The sequence below is a fragment of the Lepidochelys kempii genome, chromosome 2 (genome assembly GCF_965140265.1).
Source record: "Lepidochelys kempii isolate rLepKem1 chromosome 2, rLepKem1.hap2, whole genome shotgun sequence".
In the NCBI taxonomy this organism is placed as follows: domain Eukaryota; kingdom Metazoa; phylum Chordata; order Testudines; family Cheloniidae; genus Lepidochelys; species Lepidochelys kempii.
Window position 1 is genome coordinate 142,953,718 of NC_133257.1, and position 23,453 is coordinate 142,977,170.

The 23,453-nt window shown below is 43.5% G+C and overlaps 1 protein-coding gene across 3 annotated transcripts in view; it reads left to right on the forward strand.

The window, feature by feature from the left end:
- Positions 1–13,881: 13,881 nt before the first annotated feature.
- SEMA5A (semaphorin 5A) overlaps positions 13,882–23,453 on the forward strand; it is a 655,298-nt gene continuing 645,726 nt past the window's right edge. For 2 of the 3 annotated variants that reach the window (XM_073332370.1, XM_073332373.1), the window contains exon 1: positions 14,275–14,796. The gene's annotated coding sequence lies outside the window, so the exon portion shown is untranslated. Of the gene's footprint in view, positions 13,908–14,274; positions 14,797–23,453 lie in introns of those variants that run through there. The other variant, XM_073332372.1, reaches the window with a different exon arrangement.

The window sequence follows — 23,453 nt, forward strand, 5'->3', positions numbered from 1 at the left end:
CTTAACCCAAATAGCAACATTTTGAACTCAAAAAGTCCTGAACCAGAAATAAAGACAGACTTTTTCTGTGCTTCATTGTTGAGGGAGATTTACCAATACTCCTTAGTAAAATCCGGGGTGCTCAGGAACTTTACTTTGTTTTTTTAATATCTTTGGTTTTGCATATCATAAATTTTGGGATTAGGTTATATATCCGGAACCATGACTGAATTAAGATTTATGCAATCAACACAAAGCCTTATTGTCCCATCCCTTTGGGCGCCATAACTGGAGAAGCCCAGGGACTATTTGATTCTTCAACTATTCCCATGTCCCTCATACTTGCCTCGGGATACTTGGTTTCAAAATCCAACTCCACTAATATAAATCTTTTTCCTCTCTGAGTTAGCCTGGGTAAGGGCTCTATGATATCCATGGCAACCCTGAAAATTGCTTGGGGAGCCTTGCTGAGACCTACAGGCCTTTTCTGCTTTTGACATAAGTCGCAAGTCTTGCAGTATTCCTTTACTTTATTTTGAATATGGGGCCAACAGAAGATTTTCTTAAGCCTCTCATGTGTCCTCTCTGTTCCCAAGTGACCAGCAAAAGGGCAGTTGTGGGCTACTAGCATTATCTCTGCACACAGCTTTGTGGGTATGATCAATTTTTTGTAGGGCTCTATTTTTCCCAACCAGGGCTTCCCTGTAAATCCTTTTAATAAAAAACATCCCCCTGTTCTCTCTATTAGGGGCATTACTGAGGATGGCCTCCCTTATGCTCTCCAGTGACTTGTCTGCACTTCATTCCATAGCAAATTCCATTTGGCTTTTGCTTGCACTGGGAGCTGTTTCAGGCAACGTGGGGATGGGCAATGCCTCATCCCCCCTCCCTTGGAGATATATTGCTACTTTCTCCTGATAAGGGTGCAGTTGATTCCTCTCCCCACTTAGCTGCCTCTCCCTCCTCAGGGTTTACCTATGGGAACTTAGGAACATATTCCCTCTTGCCATTAGTCACAATATTAACAGTTTTGAGGAGTGTTATTATGTCATTTCCCACTAATATACCATCTGGTAAATTCTTTGGAACCCCCACATTCAAAGTATCCCTTAAACCTTCTCACTCTAATTCAATGCAGACTAAAGGCACTCTGCTTCTAAAATGCCCCATGACAAGGAGTTTTACCTCGTCCCCATGGAACATAACAATCTCCTTAATTACCTTCCTCCCGACTAAACAGATCTGGGCATTAGTGTTTCTCCAAATTACCATTTAGCTTGACTTCTTTAATAAACTTTATGTCCACCTCCAGGAGGACAGGCAGGACAAAATTAACTAAAACCCCCTCTGCCACCACTGAAATCTCCAAATTAAGGGCAGCTCCATTAACATGGGTGGATTGGGCATTGTATTTGGACTCCCCATACCTAGGGAATTGTTTGTTTATATGTTCAAGGGACTCATGTAAGAAACACTTTCTTGGACCACCCCTTGGGCTGGGGTCTGATAATTGAGTTATCAGGAGGGGATCAGTACTGGAGTGGTGTGTGCTTAGTTCTGTTCCTTCTCTCCTTTTCCCATGAACACACTGGGCACCCCCTTTTATGCCAGGTTTGTGCCCGATCCTTTGGGACCTGCAGTCTAGGAATGGTCTCACTTACATGTATAAGTCAGCTGTCCCTTCTACAGCTGCTGGGGACTTTTCCCACACTGCTGCCCTCATTTCATCAGAGCGGAATAATTGGTCATAATTTTCTGCTCCTTTACTTTTTTCCATTTTCTCAAATAAATCCCCCATTTTATTAACATAATCCCAGTGACATATCATATCAACTCTTTTGATGTTTTTAACCTTTAGGTGATATGCCTCTGGAGTAATTTGAGACCTTTTTAACACAGGCCCTTAAGCAGTTTATACAACATAACATCACTTACATCCATATTATTAAACATGTATAAAGCTTGACCAGTTAGTTTGGGGAATTCTCTCTTCTTTATCCTTTTGAAGGTGGTCAAATATTCTTTAATGCAATCTGTCCCCATGGAACTCAGGCACAGTTTGCTGGGGGAGGGATAGCTCAGTGGTTTGAGCATTGGCCTGCTAAACCCAGGGTTGTGAGTTCAATCCTTGAGGGGACCATTTAGGGAGCTGGGGCAAAAATTGGGGATTGGTCTTGCTTTAAGCAGAGGGTTGGACTAGATGACCTCCTAAGGTCCCTTCCAACCCTGAGATTCTATGCTTCTTAGATGGGTGATCTTTAGGAAGGATTAGACTCATAGACTTTAAGGCCAGGAGGGACCATCATGATCATCTAGTCTGACCTCCTGCTCATCGTATGCCACATAACCTCACCCCCAATTCCTGTAATAGTACCATTACCTCTGGCTGAGTTGCCAAAGTCCTCAAATCTTGAATTAAAGACTTCAAGTTACAGAGAATCCACCATTTACTCTAGTTCAAACAAGCAAGTGATCCATGCCCCACATTACAGAGGAAGGTGAAAATCCCCCAGGGTCTCTGCCAATATGACCATGGAGAAAATTCTTTCCTGACCCCAAATATGGTGATCAATTAGATCCTAAGCTTGTGGGCAAGACCCACCAGCCAGATGCCTAGGAAAGAATTATCTGTAGTAACTCAGAGCCCTCCCCATCTAGTGTCCCATCTCTGACTGTTGGTAATATTTGCATATAGCAGTCACAGATGGGACATATGCCTTTGTAGGCAATCTCATGACATCAAACCCTCCATAAACTTATTGAGCTCAGTCTTGAAGCCAGTTAGGTTTTTTGCCCCCACTGCTCCCCTTGCAAGGTTGTTCCAGAACTTCAGTGCTCTGATGGTTAGAAACCCTCATCTAATTTCAAGCCCAAACTTGTTGATTGCCAGTTTATATCCATTTCTTCTTGTGCCACCATTGGCACTTAACTTAAATAACTCTTCTCCTTCTCTGGTATTTATCCCTCTGAGATATTTATAGAAAGCAATCATATCTCCCCTCAACCTTCATTTTGTTAGGCTAAACAAACCAAGCTCCTTAAGTCTCCTCTCATAAAGAAGGTTTTTCATTCCTCGGATCATCCTGGTAGCACTTCTCTGCACCTGTTCCAGTTTGAATTCCTCTTTCTTAAACATGGGAGACCCAAACTGCACACAGTATTCCAGATGAGGTCTCACTAGTGCCTTGTATAATGGTAATCAACACTTCCCTATCTCTACTGGAAATACCCCACCTGATGCATCCAAGGATTGTATTAGCCTTTTTCACAACCATATCACATTGGTGGCTCATAGTCATACTGTGCTTGACCAATACAGCGGGGTCTTTCTCCTCCACTGTCACTTCAAACTAATGCGTCCCCAGCTTACAGCAAAAATTCTTGTTGTAAGTCCCTAAATTCATGACCTTGCAGTTGGTACTATTAAATTTCATCCAATTTCTATAACTCCCATTTTCAAGGTCATCCAAATCTTGTATGATTCTCCAGTCCTCCTCCATATTGGCAACTTTTGTCATCTTCAAATTTTATCAGCCCACTTTGGGGCCAAGGTCGTTAACGAAAATGTTAAATAAGATTGGTCCTATACCAATCCCTAAGGAACTCCAATAGTAACCTCCCTCCAGCCTGACCGTTCACTTTCAGCATGACCATTCCTTACCCACCTTTCAATTCGTGTGTTAAACCCCATCTTCTTCGGTTTAACTAATAATTTTCCATGTGGAACTGTATCAAATGCTATCCTGAAATCCAGGTAGATAAGATCTACTGCATTTCCTCTGTCTACTAAATTGGTTATCTTTTCAAAGAAAGAGATCAGATTGGTCTGGTACAATCTACCATTTGTAAAACCATGTTTTTTTTATCCGAATTACCATTTACCTTTATATCCGTTACTCTTTATATCCTCTCTTCCAAATGATCTTGCATACAATTGAGGTCAAACTAACAGACCTGTAGTTTCTTGAATCATTTTTTCCCCTTTCTTAAATAGAGGTACTATGTTTGCAATGACCCCTGAGTTTACGAATTCATTAAAAGTTCTTGCTCTTAGTTTTGGAATTTCATGTGCCAGTTCCGTTAATATTCTTGGATGGAAATTATCTGCTTTCCACCCCACTCCCCCCATTTAGTCCCATGAAGATACCTGAGTCTGGCTTTGTGATGGGATGGACTAGGCCCTGAGGCCCCCTCCTGGAAGCCTTGTGGCCCTGCCACACCACGCCCCAGAAAAGGGCAGTAGAGAGGTCCTCCAAGCTGCCTAGATCAGCTGTGTGGGAAACAATCAATCAAGGACTTGCAAGCTAGTATGAGAAGAGCGGCAGGGCTAGACTGACAGCAGTTCCTTGCTAGGGCTGAAGGAGTGTGGATGAGGTGTGGCTGGCTGAACCCCGTACAGGGCAGTGCTGCCAGGAGCCCGGGACAGCAAGAAGGAGCCCTGAGCTGGTTGCTGGGACTCCATTAGGACAAGGCCCTGAAGTAAGAGTGAAGACGCTGCGCGGAAGTGGCCCAGGGAATTAGAGAAGCCATGTGACAGTTAAAGGGACACAGCAGATGGCTGCTATCTACAGGGTCCCTGGGCTGGGACCCGGAGTAGTGGGCAGGCCTGGGTCCCCCCGCAAACCCCATTAGCCACTGGGGGAAGTGGCCTGGATATTGAGGCACCCCAGAGGGGGGAACTGAACTGCAGGGGCCCATCTGGAGACTTGTGGCTGGAAAGCGAGCCTTGGGGCACTGCTCTGTCCCGGAGCAGGGACAACTTGTGGGAGACATTACAGGGGCACTGACAGAGAGCCATGTTGGACTTGTACTCTGGAAGAAGTTTTGCTTTGCTTTCATCACACAGAGTGTGTGTGACTCGGCTGGAGGGCTGAGTCACTAAAGGCACACCACAAAGAGAGAGAGAGTGCAAGGCATATGCACTCTGTCAAGAGCGGGGCACTCACAAGAGGTGAGTGCGCCCCGTTACAGGCTTCTACCTTGGATGTGATATTTTCTATTTACATGTCTTCCTTCCCATTAGCTACCCTTATCTTTAATCTCCACCCTCCTCCAACTGTCCTAAGTGGTTAGGTGTCCCACTTTTTCTTTCCTTGTTTTCTTTTTATTTATGTGGCTAAAGAATCGTTTACTATTGGTTTTAGTTTCCATTGGAAGACCCAACTCTGCTTGGCTTTTGGCAGTTCTCACTTTTCCTCTACACTTTCTGACCTTCAAGAGGTAGACTTCCTTGCTGATCCACCCCTTCTTCCAGTCCTTATAGGCTTTCTACTTTTTCGTAATAATCTGTTTGAGATACTTATTCATCCATTTTGGTCTGCAATCTAAAATATGACTATGTAGATTATTATTGCTACCACTGTTATATAATTGCAACAAACCATGTACAAAGTATGTCATGTAAGGTGTCAATGAAAAAGTTACGGGTTGCTGAATATGATTATCCTGTTTATATGCATGTATCATTTTTGTATCTGAAGTTATGAATATTGACTATGTACCTGTATTTAAAATGTGTTTGCTCCTGTGGTAATTTACATCCAGTCTAGCCAACACATTTTGAATGGAGTATTCAAGTTGATAGCCCATCAGTGAACACAATGGGCCATGGAAGAAGCTTATCCGCATCTGATGAATTTTCCTGTAGATGTTCCAGCCAGAATATGGGCAATGGCTCCTGCGATGATTCATCAAAGCATGCAAAGGCATGTGACAAGCTCATGTGACACAGGACTCCATCGTGTACCTGTACTTTTCCACAAACTGTGCTAAGGGCTTTGCTTGGAACAATGAGTTTCCCTCCACATGGCAGAAGCTATAAAAGGCCCTGGAAACATCTCCATTTTGCCTCTTTCCTGCTCTGATCTCTGGACTTGGACTTATACTAATGGGAGCATTCTAACCAAAGGGACTAAGGACCTTCCAGTCTTTTGGAAGCAACCAGAGACATTATGTAGTTTATTCCATCACAACAGTTTATTCCATTACTGTTTCAAGTCTGATCCAATAACTTTGCAATTTTTGTATGTATTTGATTCCTTTAACCAATTTTAACTCACATCTTTCTTTTCTCTTATAAATAAACCTTTAGATATTATATACTAAAGGATTGGCAATGGCAACAGCGTGACTATTGGGTAAGATCTAAGTTATATGTTGACCTGAATATGTGGCTGGTCCTTTGGGATCAGAAGAACCTTTTGTTTGATTAAATTGGTTTTAAATAATCATTCATTATTACATCTAGTGTCTGGGTCTTGGAACAAGGTCTGAGATACCAAAGGAGACTGCATTTCTGACTTCTTGTTAGCCAATGTGATGAGACAGAAGTTTACTTTTGTTGCTGGTTTGGTATATCTTATGGAAAAATAACCACCAGTTTTCGGGTGGGTCTGCCTTATTTCTCAGCAGTTTGTCCTGAATCTGGTATTCTCAGTTGTAACCCACTTAGGGTACCTTTTTGAGATATTTGTTCATCCATTTTGGTCTGCAACCTTTGTCTATGAATTTTTTCCTCTTGCTTGGGATGCAGGCTTCAGATAGTTTCTGAAAATTTGACTTAAATTAATTCCAGGCCTCCTCCAACTTCGGATCCTCTAGTTCTTCAGCCCAGTGTAATTCCCTAACTAATTCCTGTAATTTTTTAAGGTTTGCCATTTTAAAATCAAGGACCCTAGTTGCAGATCTATATTTTTTGTTTATCCTTCCATTTAGTTTAGTTTAAACTGAATTAACTCATGATCACTTGCACCAAGGTTGTCCTCTACAATCAGTTCTTCTGTGAGGTCCTTGCTACTTACCAGTACTAAATCTAAACCTCTTGTTGGGTCGCTATTTGGTGAAGAAATCTGTCATCTATCATATTCAAGAATATCTGGGCCCTACTTTTATTAGTAGCCCCTTTCCTCCATCTGTAGCTGAGAAATTGAAGTCTCAGATAATCACATAGTTCCCAGTAGTATTTCTTTCATTTAAAAATATTAAAGCAGTCTCTGTCCATTCCAAATTGGATCCTGAGGGTCTGCTACAGACCGCAAACACTATATCAGTAGAGCTTCTGTTACATTTCTTCCCTAAAGTGATTTTGACTCAAACAGAATCCATTTTATTCATTCCATCACTTTTAATTTCTTTAAAATCTACCTTGTCATCAATAAACAAGGCTACTCCACCACCTCTACCTTTATTTCTGTCTTCTTTTGAACAGCACATACCTTTCAATACCTGTATTCCAGTAGCCTATTTCCTCTTGTTTTTTCCTACCCCCCCCCAGATGTTCTGGTTTAACTTGGATTTAAACTTGGAGAGTGCTCAGTTTGGATGAGCTATTACCAGCAGGAGAGTGAGTTTGTGTGTGTATGGGGGTGAGGGGGATGTGAGAAAACCTGGATTTGTGCTGGAAATGGCCCACCTTAATTATGGACATTGTAGGGAGAATGGTCACTTTGGATGAGCTATTACCAGCAGGATAGTGAGTTTGTGTGTGTGGTTTTTTGGGAGGGGGGTGAGAGAACCTGGATTTGTGCAGGAAATGGCTCAACTTGATTATCATGCACATTGTGTAAAGAGTTGTCACTTTGGATGGGCTATCACCAGCAGGAGAGTGAATTTGTGTGGGGGGGTGGAGGGTGAGAAAACCTGGATTTGTGCTGGAAATGGCCCACCTGATGATCACTTTAGATAAGCTATTACCAGCTGGACAGTGGGGTGGGAGGAGGTATTTTTTCATATTCTCTGTGTATATATAAAGTCTGCTGCAGTTTCCACGGCATGCATCCGATGAAGTGAGCTGTAGCTCACGAAAGCTCATGCTCAAATAAATTGGTTAGTCTCTAAGGTGCCACAAGTACTCCTTTTCTTTTTGCGTATTCCAGTCATGACTACTAATCTACCATGTTTCCATTATCCCTATAATATCTGGTTTAACTTCCTGCACTGATAGTTCTAGTTCTCTATTTTGTAATCCAGTCTCCTTGTATTGGTGTACAGACATTTTAGTAGTTTCTGCTTGGCTTCACTTAGATTCCTCGCCTGATTAGGTACAGTCATTTTACTGCCAGCATTGCCTACCTGTTACTGTCATTGGTACTGGCACTATTTTCCTATCCTCCATTGTTCCTCTCTCCATTGCTATATCCTCTTTTACTTGATTTTTTTCCTACTCAATACCAGAATCAGGCGTGAAAATTATTTGAGCATCTCCAAACCATCTCCCCCAAATTCCTAGTTTAAAGTTCTTTTAATCAGTCATGCCAGCTTCCATCCCAGAAGACTATGTCCCCCACTATAAGGAGGAGTACATCCCATGAGAACAGTCCTCTGTCTGTGAATGCCTCCCAGTAGTCGAACACCCCAAACCCTCCTTATTAGCACCATTGAGCCATCTGTTGATCATCGTAGTCTTGTTTTGCCTTTGCTGCTCTCCTCTAGGGACTGGTAGAATCTCATGGAAAATCACCTGAGCCTCCATTTCTTTGAGCATCTTCTCCACTCAGGCATATTCTTTCTTGATGCATTCCGCCGAAAATCTAGCAGTATCATTTGTTCCCACTTGAAAGACAATCAGTGGATTCTTTCCTGTTCCCATTAGGGTCCTCTTCAGCCTCTGTTCCACATCCTGTAATCTTAACTCCCAGCAGACTACACACCATTCTGTTCTCCAAATCATCTCTGGTGACAGACCAGTCTGTTTTTCTCATTAGGAAGTCCCCACATCACATACACCTGTCTTTTCCTGTTGTTGGTGCCCTTCTCCAGCCTTCCCCTTTCTGTTCTTTCTGGTTGCAAGTCCTCTTCTCTTTTGTTCTCACTTGCAATCTTCTGTGAATCATCCTCTATTCTCTATCCTCCTGGAGCTCCGAGCTCTGGCTATCTCCAAAGTCTCTTCTCCTTTTCTTGTGGAGTACCACTTTTCTCTTCTTCCTTGCTCTCCCATCTTCTGTTACTGCCTGCCTCTCCCCTTCATTTTTCAGCTCAGCAAACCTCTTCCTGAGCTCTATTTCTCCTTTGCTAGTTGGTCTTTTTCTCTGCCTTGTTCTTGTACTCACATGCTTCCACTGGCCACTTTCCTCATCCAGCAGTCTGTCTTCACAGTTCACTGGTCCGGCATGCATCTGCAAATCTTAAAGTTTCCCTTCAGCCTCTTCTCTCCTTCCCTCCGTCATCTGATCAAACCCCTTCTAAACTCAACCACAGTTTCTAGCTGCATCTCCAAACCTTTGATCTTCTCTTCCATTAGATCTGTCAGGTGAGACTTCATCCAAATGAAGCACCTTTTGGGTATGCACTCCAAAATAATATATGTCCCGCAGCTTCCACATCCAGTCATCTTCATTGTCTCTTACATTTTTCAGGTCTCTACCACTGCTGCCTCTGTAGCTGTCAGAGTCTTCCCCCCTAAGCTCCTGTCAAGAAGGAAAACCCAAAAACAACCAACAAAAAAACCACACACACCCTCCACCATACTCCGCTTACAAACTCCCACTCAAACTCCCCTGTTTTCAGCTCTCTTTGCTAACTCCTATGGCACCGCTAAGTTTCTTATAAGAGACATAACTCCTTAGATATTATCTCTTTATACATTTTGCAATGATTATGATGAACAGTAAGCTACTTGCTCTCAGTAGAGACCTCACATGTGACACTTTGGTGAATTATTATGCAGATATCCAACCCAGGGGATCCCTGTACAGCCCTATGGACCCCCTCTACCCTCTACCAATTAGCATCCAGGGATCCCTGGGTCACAATACCAATGGGTGCTATATTAATAAAGTTTTAATAAAACACAAAGTAAACAATTAGTAAAAAAAAAGATTTGAATAGGTTTGTTAAATCCTCCTCCTCCCTTGTCCTCTGTTGCTTAGAGAATCTAAATCTTGGGCCTACATTTTCTGACAGTGTGCTAGTATCTCTTTAAACCTTAAAGCACTACAGACAGATTTACTCATGCATAGAACTCCTCACAGGCAGACTTAGGTAAATCCACTTTCTGTCCTTTCTTTGTCTGTCTCTCTACCATCCCTAGTCAGGCAGAAGATCGACTTCCTCAGTTCCAGTCCCTAACACCTCCTAGTCCCAACTTTTTGTACTGGATAGCGCCTAGAGGCCCCAGTCAGAGATCACAGCCCCATTGTACTAGGTATTGTACACACAAAGAATAGAAAAGACAGTCTCTCCTTTCAAGAGCTTATTGCAATATATATATATATATATGGAAATCACCCTGTCCAATCATGAATTTTTTTGTAATGATTTACTCAACTGTTATTACATGTAGTGACTAGAATAATTTTACATTTTGTAGTTCTCTTTTAAGACAGTAATATAATGGCCACTTTCATGTAGCTTTTTAATTGAGTCTTTTATTGTGGGCTTCTTAAAACAAAATAAAATGAAAAATAATTGGTCACTATTAGAACTGTTCTCCCGTGGGATTATATCGGCACCTTAGTGAATGGGTATGAAACACCTGAGATAAAACTCTAATGGATTATTTGCCTGCCAATAGCGGCGGGGGGGGGGCACAGTGTGTGCAGCCAGCTTCAGCCGTGTTTCTGAGCATGCTCAGTCCGCGTGAGCATGCTCAGAACAAGCCATGCAGCAAAAACTGGAGGGGCACATGACCCCATATGCTCCCCCATTAGGGTTGCCAACTTTCTAATCACATAAAACTGAACACCCTAGCCCCACCCCTTCCCCAAGACCCTGCCCCCCGCTCACTACATTCCCCATACCTTGGTGGCTCGCTCTTCCCCACCCTCACTCAATTTCACTGGGCTGCAGCATGTGTGGGGGATCTAACTGGGGATGCAGGCTCTGGGGTGTGACCAGAAATGAGGATTTAGGGTGCAGGAGGGGGCTCCAGACTGGGGCAGGGAGTTGCGGTGCAGGAGGGAGTGAGGGCTCCGGCTGGGGGTACAGGCTGTGAGGTGGGGCTGGGGATGAGGGGTTTAGGATGCAGGAGGGGGCTCCAGCCTGAGCGGTGGGGCTGAGGGATTTGGAGTACGGGAGGGGGCTGTGGGTTGGGGTGCAGGAGTGGGTATGGGCTCTGGGTTGGGGGTGCAGGCTCTGGGGTGGGGCCTGGGATGAGGGGTTTGAGGTGCAGGAGGGGGCTTCAGGTTTGCGGGGGCTCAAGGCTGGGGCAGGGGTTCCCTCGGGCAGCTTCCGGTCAGCGGTGCAGCAGGGCTAAGGCAGGCTCCCTGCCTGTCCTGGCACCGCGCTAGGGTTGCCAGGTGTCCGGTTTTCTACCAGAACGCCTGGTCAAAAAGGAAACCTGGCAGCTCCGCTCAGCACCGCTGACCAGGCAGTGAAAAGTCTGGTCAGTGGCGCATAGCAGCTAAGGCAGGCTTCCTGCCTGCCCTGCCTCCGCGCAGCTCCGAGAAGCAGCAGCATGTCCCCACTCCTGCTCCTACACAGATGTTCTGGTCAAAATCTGTACACCTGGCAACCCTATCTCCCATGCATCATCTCTGTTTCAGAGGAATCATTATGAATCTCCTATTGCAACATTCTATTAAGAATCATTGACACAAAAGATTATAACAGCTGTGAAAGTCACTCTATCATTTCATCATGTATTTACAGATTCTTTAATACACACAGTGTCAGAAAGATGGGATAGTGTATAGCAGCAGTTCTCAACTGGGGGTCTGTGGCCCCCTGGGTTTCTGCGAGCCCTTTTAGGGGGGCTATGGGGCCCTGAAGCTGAAACCTGGAGCCCTGAGACCTGAAGCTGGGAGCTGCATAGCTGAAGCCCAAGCACTGGCGCTACCCAGGGGGCTGAAGCCAGGAGCCGTGGAACAGAATCCTAGGGCCCCGGTGCCCTCTGTGGGGCTAAATCTGGGAGCTGTGGGGCTGAATCTCAGAGCCCCGGGCGTTGGTGCTCCCTGTGGGGCAGAAGCCCTGAGCCCATGGGTGGAGTTGGGGTGGGGAGGCATTGCCCCCCCAAACTGCAGTGTCTTACTGAGAACTCGGCAGTCCCACGGGCAGCTCCACACTCCCCTATCTCCTCCTCTCCCCACACCCCTGAGGCCCTGCCCCGGCCAGGTCGGGGGTGGGAAGCTGGAGCCGGGCAGTGCAGGGCAGGTGCTGCTCTGACTGGTGCCATGGAGCAGGCAGCTGCGGTGTTTCCCCATCTCCTGCTGGTGCCCGGGGTTGTAATTGCGCGTCAGCTCCCAGCCCCTTTGACTGCTCATACAGCTGGTGGGGGGGAACCTGGCTTGGGGGCCTGCAGAGCCCTCAGGGAGCAGTGACAGTGGGGGCGGGATGGGACTCCTGGCACACAGCCCTTAGTCACCCACTCCCTGCACCCTAAGCTACTACCCCTGCCTGCACACTGTCCCAGATACCCTGTCCCATTAGCTACCTCCTGCTTGCACCCTGAGTGATTTTCAAACTGTTTGAGCTAAGCCCCCCACCTTTGAGTTATAATTTTTTGTTTCCCTCTCCCCCCCGCAACCCAGACAGGCTGGGTGGCCTGCTGAGCTGAGTCAGGGGTGGAGGTGGCACTCCCTCCCCAGACCCTACCATGTGGAGCTGGCCCAAGCTCCACTGTCCCCTGCCCTGCCCCCCAACAGAAGTCATACTACACTTCTGCCCGAGGGACCCCTCCCCGCCCAGCCCAGAGCCCTCCCCCACCATGGGCCCTGGAGTTTTTATAGCATGCGGGTGGGGTAGAGAGAGGTGGTTCTGAAATAAAAAAGTTGAAAACCCCTGCTCTGGGAACTTAATAAAACTCTAAGTATTAACAATCCTATTGGTATTTTTATTGGATGAAGTACTTGCATGTACAGTGGCTACTTTTCTAAGTTAATATACCTGTGATTTTGTTTTTAAAGATTAAAAAAAAAATAGTCTATATTCCAGAGTTTAAAAGTGAAAGTTGATGTAAGAGGTGAAGATCTACAGAAAGCACCAGAATACAGGATATTTATATATCTATAATTTAATATACATCCAAATGATTAAGCTTTATTTTTAAAAAAATGACATCTGATTGGGTGAGTGTTTCCATGACAAGTTTAAAATTTGATAATTTTTTTTATATTAAATATATCATTGCCTGAGATTAAGGAATTATGAGGAAAATGCCACACTCTATGAAACATCTTAGCTGATGCCTCTTAAATCAAACCTCATTGTAGTTAAAGGAAACTGTCCAGGTTATAGAGATGTAACTGAAATCAGAGTTTGGCCCTTAACATTTTTATCTTTATATTGGGTTTCATATCAATAAGCAGCCAGTAAAAATGCTGAAGCTTGGGAACTTACATTATTTCTGATCAACATGAACTTTCATATTCATTAATCTTTCCCGTGAGCGAGTTTCTTATATAAGTAAGGCAAAGTGGTGTTTCAACTTGCGGAGTTTCAGGCGATTTGAATTCCTACCATTTTGGATTGCAAACAGCTTTTGATTACAGTGGTTTTAATTGAGTCTAATATTGTAGGGCTCTTGTTCGCTGGATCCGTTCCATGCTTTTGTTTTATAGATGAAACTTTAATCACATTTTACACTTTTAAACCGAGGCAGTCTTGCAGACGGTAGAAGTGGTTTACTTTGCACTGTGGTTTATAGAAACATGCCAACGCTTCTGGAAAAGCGATGAGTGAACTTCGATGGCCTTACGTTAAAACAAGAAAATATGCGGAGTGAGAGAAAAACACCAGGGCGCACTAGTTTTAGACATGTAACGAAAAGGGCATGCACCGCACCCGTAACAAGCGTGCAGACTCCGCTAGCGCACACGTACCTGAGCAGTAGGATGCTTGCGAGTCTATCCCGCAGGAGAGTCAGTGCCACGTCTCACTGTCCCACTCACTCTCCCTGGGACCTTTATAGCGCTCTAGCCCGAGGCCTAAAAATAGCCTTTCAGCAGCCCGCCGCTGCCCACAAGGGGGCGGAGGCCCCGCTCGGGCTCGGGGAGGTGACCGACCTGTCACACGCGGGCTTTGGGGAAGGCGGGGGGAAGGGCAGAGCGAGGGGAGCGCGCTCTACCGCCGCCTGCAGCGGGGCAGTGTCTGCGGGGCTGGCTCGGGACCGGCTGGGGCAGGGAGGGGAGTGCGCCGCCCGGGGGCCTCGGGGGCGGGGGGAGAAGCGGGCGACCGGGGCTCTGGTTTCACCCCCTGCCTGGCCCCGAGAAGCGGCGTGTGCACGCCGGGGGAGGCTCCGCGCAGAGTGGAGCCCCGCTCCCAGCCAGGCCTGCAGGGGGAGTCGGCGAGAGACGCTGGCACAGGCACACGGCTCTCCGCCCGCCCTCCCGCCCGCCCGCGCGGACTCCCCGTGGCCGGGGCGCTCTCGCACAGCTCCCCGCCCGCCCGCGGGCTGCCAAGCCGCCGGGAAGCCCGGGACACAGGCATCGCGGCTGCTGCCGCCGCCGCCGAGCGAGGGGAGAGCAGCGGCCGGTGTCCGGGTCTCCTTCTCCTCCTGCGGGATCACCAGGCGCCTCCTCGGGGATTCCTCTCCTCGCTTTACATGCTGCCCCCCCCGGCTCTGGATTTATAGGCAGCTTCCCCCTGCGTATTCACCCCCCTCCTCCCAGGGACTGCCCGGCGGAGGGCCGCCTCTCCCCTGCCTGACCCAGCTGTGTGCCTCTGGCTCTTGCCATCCCCTTCCGGGGGCGCCCAGACGGACCTGGAGCCCCCCTGAGCCCTGAAGCGCTAGGGGGCCGGGCTGGCGCATCACCTGCGGAGCCGCTCCTCACTCTGCCTCTGCTGCGTGCTGGGATTTGTTGTGCTTTAGTTTGGGGTCTGTCGGCTCGCTCTGATCCGAGCCGATTGCGAGAAGCAGCCTCAGGGTATGAATTCTCTGCTGCGGTGAGTAAACATTGAAAGCTGCTCAACCAGTTGCAACTTCTTGGTGGCCCATAGTTATACTGTGTGCTGGGGTGGGGGAGATGGGAGAGATGAGCACTAAACATTTCGGTGACTTGGCTTCCCTCCCCCGTGCGGGATCTGAACATCACTGTGGTGGGCTGGCAACTTAAACATCGTTCAAGATAAAAGTCACCTCCCCAGCCCCCTTACCCAGCCACCCCAATTCTCTCGAGTTGTTCTCCCCTCTGCAGGACACCAGCTTCTGCCATTTGAAGAGCCAGAGAAGGGGCTGTGGGGACAGACTTGATTGCACAGCAGCTGTGTATCAAACTTGGTTTGACTAAGTGACCAAGCATAGTGAGGGGCTGTTTTTAAAGGGATGTGATGTTTTTTCTGTGGTATAGGCTGCAGCTGTCTTGGGGGCTAGGAAGGGATGGGGGGGATGATTTGGGGGGATGATTGGGTCACAGGGTGCACCTGCAATTTGCTCAACACCTAAACCCAGGGAACCTCTACCGCACCCCCCTTCTTGTTGTATTTCTGTTCGTTGTGAGTCTCGATCCAGCATTTAGGGTGAAGGGAGCACCGTGTGCTGATCAGAGGAAAGGGGGGCTGTAGGGTCTCCAGAGAGGGCTAGTAGGGGGAGAGTGGCAGAAAAACTGTTGGTGGATGTTGCATCAATGCCCAGTAACGCTCCGGAGTTCCCCCTCCGCCATAGATCCATGTTCTGAGCACATACTCTGTTCCAGTGCAAACAGGGCTCTTTGCTGAGGTGTGATGCAGCTCCTGCCAATGTGTTTCCTATGGCTGTGCACCTTTGCTCTTTGCTTTACGGTCTCCAGGTTGTGTTGGTGATTTTGTTTCGGGAGTGGGGAGCCTGACTTTACTCTTTGCCATAGTGGTCTGGTACCGGTAGGGGGCGCTGGAGGGCTCCGCTCGAGGTGGCTGGATGCTCCAGCCACTTTTTAGAGAAATCGGCGAGCAGTTTGGGGTCACCATCACGGGGGACAGAGGGCAAAACTCGCAGCTGGTTCCCATTAAGCAGAACCTACCTTGTTTAGTATCTAGCACAGATACCTAAGAGGGAGAGAAACAAGAGATGGCAAACAGAGAGTCCATTTAATGCTGTTACAAAACAGGAGTTAACTCTTTAGCCAAGTTTCAGAGTAGCAGCCCTGTTAGTTTGTATCCGCAAAAAGAAAAGGAGTACTTGTGGCACCTTAGCGACTAACAAATTTATTTGAGCATAACGAAATAAATTTGTTAGTCTCTAAGGTGCCACAAGTACTCATTTTCTCTTTAGCCAAGACAATGAAAACAAACAGCAAAACTCCATGTCTTTAAAACTGATAGAAGCTAATCATATTTCCCTCCTCAACCTCTCCAAGTACATTCAAAAGGTCCCACCCCAACCTTCTGCTCCATTTTACATTTTAGTTATAATTTAACTGATTAAGGTAAATGATCCTGAAGTAAACACCTTCATCTGCCTCAGGTTGGAATAGAATATATATACATATAGAAAAATGTCTGGGGATTTTTTTGTCACCTCTTTATTGTTATTTCAATGTATTGTATATCTTCTTCTTATGACAGTCAAAAAGAAATGGGTGGAGGGCAAGGGAAGCTAGCATGGAAAGTTATTGGATATTATACAAATGGATATTATACAAATGTATACTTGGATATTTATAAATAATACTAGTTGCTGCTGTATATGAATTTTAATATACTTGTACTGCATCTATTATTTAATTTGATAAATGACAGTAGTCTGTTGTATAAACCTGTATTTTGACACCTTTTAAAGAGTACATTTTGAGTTAATGGTCAATAATACACTGAATGAGACATCATGGTCTGTTGTGTAAATCCTTCTTGCATGGATTATTACCCTGAGAGATGGTAGCCATCATGGTTTCTCATATTAATCCGGATGCCAAGCATGCACACCAAGTTCACATATTAAAAATCCTTATGACATTTTTCATTGAAAAAAAAAGCAATGTTCACGCTCATTCAGTAAACAGCTCAGGAATGGATGGATGGATAGATAGATATTCAAAGGCAGCATGGAGTATGGAGCCTGAAAGATTACAACTGAAAAAAAGCAGCAGTAGCTATTTTTAGGATTGTAGGAGCACACTTACATAGTTAAAAATAGTTGAACAGATTTTTTTAAAATAAACAACATTTTGTAAAGGAAAGCAAACACTAAACATTCTTGGACTGAGTTCTTGTATGCCAGACTCCAGCCTTAAGCAAAAATTTTCAGCCCAGTTAAAAGCTCCATGATTTATAAGGGAAATGGGACTTCAATTTTAACTCTAGCAGCTGGAGTATTCCTCAGTCCTTGCATGGGTAAAATGAAAGATTTTGACAAATTTCTGTGTTCTTTAGGGTAGGTGATGATAATATATTTTTATTACTTTTTCTAATGGCATCACCTCATTTCTCATGTTAGTGGTGAATAGCTGCGTAAACTCCCACAGAGAGCAAAGACTTTGCTCTTACAGGTGGCAGTTTACTTTTCTGTTCAAGAGATAGTTCAGAACTAGAAAATGTAAACTCTTGCCATTAAATTATACTTCTCCTTTAGGAAGTTTTCACGTAGTGTTTTGAAGAAGCTGAATGTGTTAATATCAACAGTCTACACCATGTTTTAAATCTTCTCCCATTGTCAGTTTGGTAAAATATGTGCAAGTAGCAGTTTTCTGTGTACCTTGTAAAGTCAAAAACCTCGGATATGTCAAGTTCACTGAGGTAATTTGCAGTCATATAGACCTGTACTGTCACAAATATGTACCATTGTAGTTGAATAACAGCTATAGTTTTAAGCTTGTTTAATCAGATATTTAACCAAATGGGGTAGTAACAGAGTTTTATGTCTGTTGTTATTACTGTCATATAGAATTATATTATTATTGTGTTTTGTGTTATCAGGATGTTGCAATTAAGTAATAATGTAAAAGAAACCATTGCTTCTTAATAAATAAAATATACAAAATATAAGTAAGAATACAACAAAAACATCTTAGCAACTCCACTTCATCCGTTAGAAACTAATTACAGTAAGGGATTCAACAGATGGAATTGGAGAATTACTTGGATATACAAGGTCAGATCTTCAACTGGATTCTAATCCTTCAAATATTATTAAAGCTAATGTTAAAAAAATTATATAATACACAGGTTAAGAAAAGAGTGTCTGTACATATGGGTTTCAGAGTAACAGCCGTGTTAGTCTGTATTCGCAAAAAGAAAAGGAGTACTTGTGGCACCTTAGAGACTAACCAATTTATTTGAGCATAAGGTTTCGTGAGCTACAGCTCACATCATCGGATGCATACTGTGGAAAATACAGAAGATGTTTGTTTTTATACACACAAATCATGAAAAAATGGATGTTTATCACTACAAAAGGTTTTCTCTCCCCCCACCCCACTCTCCTGCTGGTAATAGCTTATGTAAAGTGATCAAGCTGTTACCAGCAGGAGAGTAGGGTGGGGGAGAGAAAACCTTTTGTAGTGATAAACACCCATTTTTTCATGATTTGTGTGTATAAAAACAAACATCTTCTGTATTTTCCACAGTATGCATCCGATGAAGTGAGCTGTAGCTCACGAAAGCTTATGCTCAAATAAATTGGTTAGTTTCTAAGGTGCCACAAGTACTCCTTTTCTTTTTGTACATATGGGTATAGTGCTTAGATTATCCACAAATACAAAGTTTGTTTTAAAAGTCATAAGATACATATAGTACCTAGTCAGCAATAACCCAAATTTAGGTGAATAAATTTAACAATACAGTTTAGATATTAGCATCCAAGTATTTGGGTACATCACTCATAAAAAGTTGTACAGAGAGTTGATTGTGGAAAGCAAAATATTTCAATGAAAGAAGATTGTCCCTCATACTACATACATGGTCAATTTTAAAGCTGGGAGAACAGTTCCATTGATGGTGATGTTTAAAGCTAACATCAGAGGAGCTATGCTGATTTCCACTGGATGAATTACACCAGTGATAGTCAGAATGAGGCTCGCGAGCCGCAAGTGGTTCTTTAATGCGTGGCTCTTTGCATCACATGATATTAAAACACTGTGTGATTTAATTATTAACCAATCTAAGTTATTAACCAACTAGGATGTTTTTTCTATGTTATTAATCAGTTGAAATTGATAAAATAATTATACTTGGTCAGTCATTTTGCTGTGAGAATTTTTTTTATCTATATGTATACACACACACACTAATACACATTTCCCGTCATACTGTTTAAATATGAATATATAGTACTATTGTAAATGAAACACTGAATTCACACTACTGTGGCTCTTTTCGGTAATGTTGATCGTTAATTTGGCTCCTGAACCACTGAGGTCTGAGTATCATTAATTTACACTCATAGTATATGTGTGTGGTCTACGATCACATGAATTAGACTGAAGCAATATCTACTATTCAATACTTTGTGATAAGAGTTTCAGTGTACCAAATATGTACATATTTGTTATATAGTATAATATGATATAATGTAGTATAATATAATATTACTATTTTTTAAAAGAAGCTTGATTATAACATATGAACTGTAAAACTATGTAAAATTACCAGCAGGAGAGTGAGTTTGTGTGTGTGTGTTTTTTTGGGGGGGGGGGGGGGGGGCGAGTGAGAAAACCTGGATTTGTGCTGGAAATGGCCCACCTTGATTTTCATACACATTGTAAGGAGAGTGGTCACTTTGGATGGGCTATTACCAGCAGGAGAGTGAGTTTGTGTGTGGGGGGGCAGAGGGTGAGAAAACCTGAATTTGTGCTGGAAATGTCCCACCTTGATTATCATACACATTGTAAGGAGAGTGATCACTTTAGATAAGCTATTACCAGCAGGAGAGTGGGGTGGGAGGAGGTATTGTTTCATGGTCTCTGTGTATATAATGTCTTCTGCAGTTTCCACAGTATGCATCCGATGAAGTGAGCTGTAACTCATGAAAGCTTATGCTCAAATAAATTGGTTAGTCTCTAAGGTGCCACAAGTACTCCTTTTCTTTTTGCGAATACAGACTAACACGGCTGTTACTCTGAAACCTGTAAAATTATGATATATCATCTCAATTGTTATATTTTGACCATTTTTTCTGAAACTGTTGCCATAGTTACTGAGATAAATTGGTATGATAATTAAAAATAAGAATCACTGAGGAAGTTCTTATATTTTTTCCTTAAAATATTTGTAAAAATATATAATTTGAGTCTCTGTCAGTGCTGTTTCACCAAATTATTGTCTAATTTGGCTTAATCAGTCCCTTTCTCCCTCTTCTCCTTCTCTGGCTTATATTTCACATTCCTTCTTGAAACCAAGTTGTAAAATACAGTACATATACATTTTATCTTTCTAATTTGTCTTTGTAAACTATAACTGACTTAAAAGAATGAGTGTTTTATCAACCATATCCAAACATATTTCAGACTGAGCCCTCTGTGACATACACCTTTTGTCAGCTGTTCATGGTAGGCTAGTTTTAATTTCTAGCCTGCAGCATTGCATAAATAACCTGCAAAAGACAGGTGGCAGTCTGCTATTTTGAATCCCTCCAGAAATCTTATGAATCTTGCAGCTTGAACTGTACTATGCAGGTAAAGTTGGGTCTTATGCAGAAAATAAGACAGCCTTTTAAGAAATGCAACTTGCTAATTAAACGCATCCCTTTGTTTTTATGGGGGAATTAGCCAGGTAGAGGCTAACTATTGCATGTGGCAGAAATAACAACTATAAACGTAATTGGAATGCAGGTTTGAAATCTTTAAGACTTTGTTGCTGGCAATCTGCAGTTTTGATAGAGCACCTCTTTTTGTTGTTGTTCAACATTTGAAAAAAATTCAAATTTTTCTTCCAGTATAGGCTTTATTGTAATATTTATTTTCTAATTTGTATTGCCACCCATCATCTAACATCTAGGGAGTTTTACCATTTATAAAAAACAGTCAATTGCAGTATAAGGAAAAGAAATTGAATACTCTAATATAGTAGATAGTTGTATTTACACAATTAATCTTGGTTATCTAAAGAGTTCTAGTGCTAAGAAATCTACACTTGCATTCCACAGTGTATTAGAAAGCCAAGGAACTTCAAAGAAGAAGTTATGTGTAGTGGTAAAATGTTGGGAATGGAATTAACTTTCTGTTGGGAAAGCACTGAAAACTCTTGGAAAACAAGTTCTTGTTAAAGGAACAGGAGTACTTGTGGCACCTTAGAGACTAACAAATTTATTAGAGCATAAGCTTTCGTGGGCTACAGCCCACTTCATCGGAGGCATAGAATGGAACATATAGTAAAAAGATATATATATACACATACAGAGAAGGTGGAAGTTGCCATACAAACTGTAAGAGGTTAATTAATTAAGATGAGCTATTATCAGCAGGAGAAAAAAAACTTGTGTAGTGATAATCAAGATAGCCCATTTAGACAGTTGACAAGAAGGTGTGAGGATACTTAACATGAGGACATAGATTCAATATGTGTAATGACCCAGCCACTCCCAGTCTCTATTCAAACCCAAGTTAATGGTATCTAGTTTGCATATTAATTCAAGCTCAGCAGTGTCTCATTGGAATCTGTTTTTGAAGCTTTTCTGTTGCAAAATTGCCACCGTTAAATCTTTTACTGAGAGGCCAGAGAGTTTGAAGTGTTCTCCTACCGGTTTTTGATTGTTATGATTCCTGATGTCAGATTTGTGTCCATTTATTCTTTTGCATAGAGACTGTCCGGTTTGGCCAGTGTACCTGGCAGAGGGGCATTGGTGGCACATGATGGCATAAATCACATTGGTAGATCATAGAATCATAGAATATCAGGGTTGGAAGGGACCTCAGGAGGTCATCTAGCCCAACCCCCTGCTCAAAGCAGGACCAATCCCCAATTTTTGCCCCAGATCCCTAAATGGCCCCCTCAAGGATTGAACTCACAACCCTGGGTTTAGCAGGCCAATGCTCAAACCACTGAGCTATCCCTCCCCCATGTGCAGGTGAACGAGCCCCTAATGGCATGGCTAATCTGATTCGGTCCTATGATGGTGTCACTTGAATAATATGTGGACAGAGTTGGTATTGGGCTTTGTTGCAAGGATAGGTTCCTGGGTTAGTGTTTTTGTTGTGTGGTGTGTGGTTGCTGGAGAGTACAGTCCAAACTCTTTCTAATCACAATGTAAATTAACTTAAATAGTTTTGAAGGAAAAAAATATGAAAATGATTTATTTCATAAAGTTTCAATTTTGCTGTAAAGTATGAGATGCACTCCCATTTTCAAACTATCTATTAACTACTACACAACTTTTGTAAAACAGAATAGAGACAAGTCCTTTACATATTGCTGTTTCCCACTTCCTATTTTTAAAATCACTAATTTACAAACAATGTATACAGGAACCTAAGGATTTAGAATTCCATTAACAGTTGGAAGAAGAACTATCACGGTTTGCATAGTTATTAAATAAAGTAATAAAATAAGTGTAGTGAATAAATCACTTGAAAGGCATTCATGAAGTAACTGTGTCCTCAGAATATAGTTGACAGCAGGGATCAGCAACCTTTGGCACGCGACCCGCCAAAGTAAGCCCCCTGGTGGGCTGGGCCAGTTTGTTTACCTGCCTCATCCACAGGTTTGGCTGATCGCGGCTCCCACTGGCTTCAGTTTGCCGCTCCAGGCCAATGGAGGCTGCGGAAAGCAGCAGCTGGAACATCCCTCGACCTGCGCTGCTTTCTGCAGCCCCTATTGGTCGGGAGCGACAAACTGCGGCCATTGGGAGCCGCGATCGGTCAAACCTGCAGACGCAGCAGGTAAACAAATGGGCCTGGCCTGCCAGGGGGCTTACCCTGGCGGGCCATGTGCCAAAGGTTGCCGATCTCTGGTTTACAGTGTTTGAAATCTTTACTGTGTGTTAAATAGGTAACTATTGCATATTGTCGTTACGTCAGCTTTTGTTTGAATTGGTACACAAATTGTGATCTAAAGAGTGCTAAAATTGCTGCCCTCCATTTCATTATATCTAAGGCCCTTTCTGAGGCTTTACCTGATTGTGAGTGAACTGGGTTCTAAAATGTTTTGATCAGCCAGAAGAGACAGGGTCATATTGTAACCCGGGTTTAAAAAAACACAGTTTAAAAAGTGTGTTTACAAAACAAATTGTGTCAAATTCTCACTAAATGGAGAGTGAGAACTAAGCTGGAACTTGGTCTCTAATTAGAACCAGGTTCACCCCCAATCAAATACATTATTTATTAGCATATTGTACTTGACTGTAAGGCCTATGTAAACAGCCTTGGGTAAGGAGATACAGTGTGGAATTAAGTTTTTCTAATATGTTAGAGACTCAGACTTCTGGCCCACACTAATGACTCTGAAATATTTGATATTTTCTATTGCTGGTGAATTCTACACAGGATGACATAAGTATAAGTGAATATTAAAGTTGTATACATTTATTTTTCAATAAAAATCATGTATTTGTGTTGCCATTTTCAAAAGCACTCAGTGTTGGCATAATGCTGTTCTTGTTGAAGTCACTCATATACTTCAATAGGCCAGTGATGAGCACTTTTTAAAATCCCAAGCGCAGAGGATAAAGAAAGGTGGCTCATGGGAAGTTGTCCATA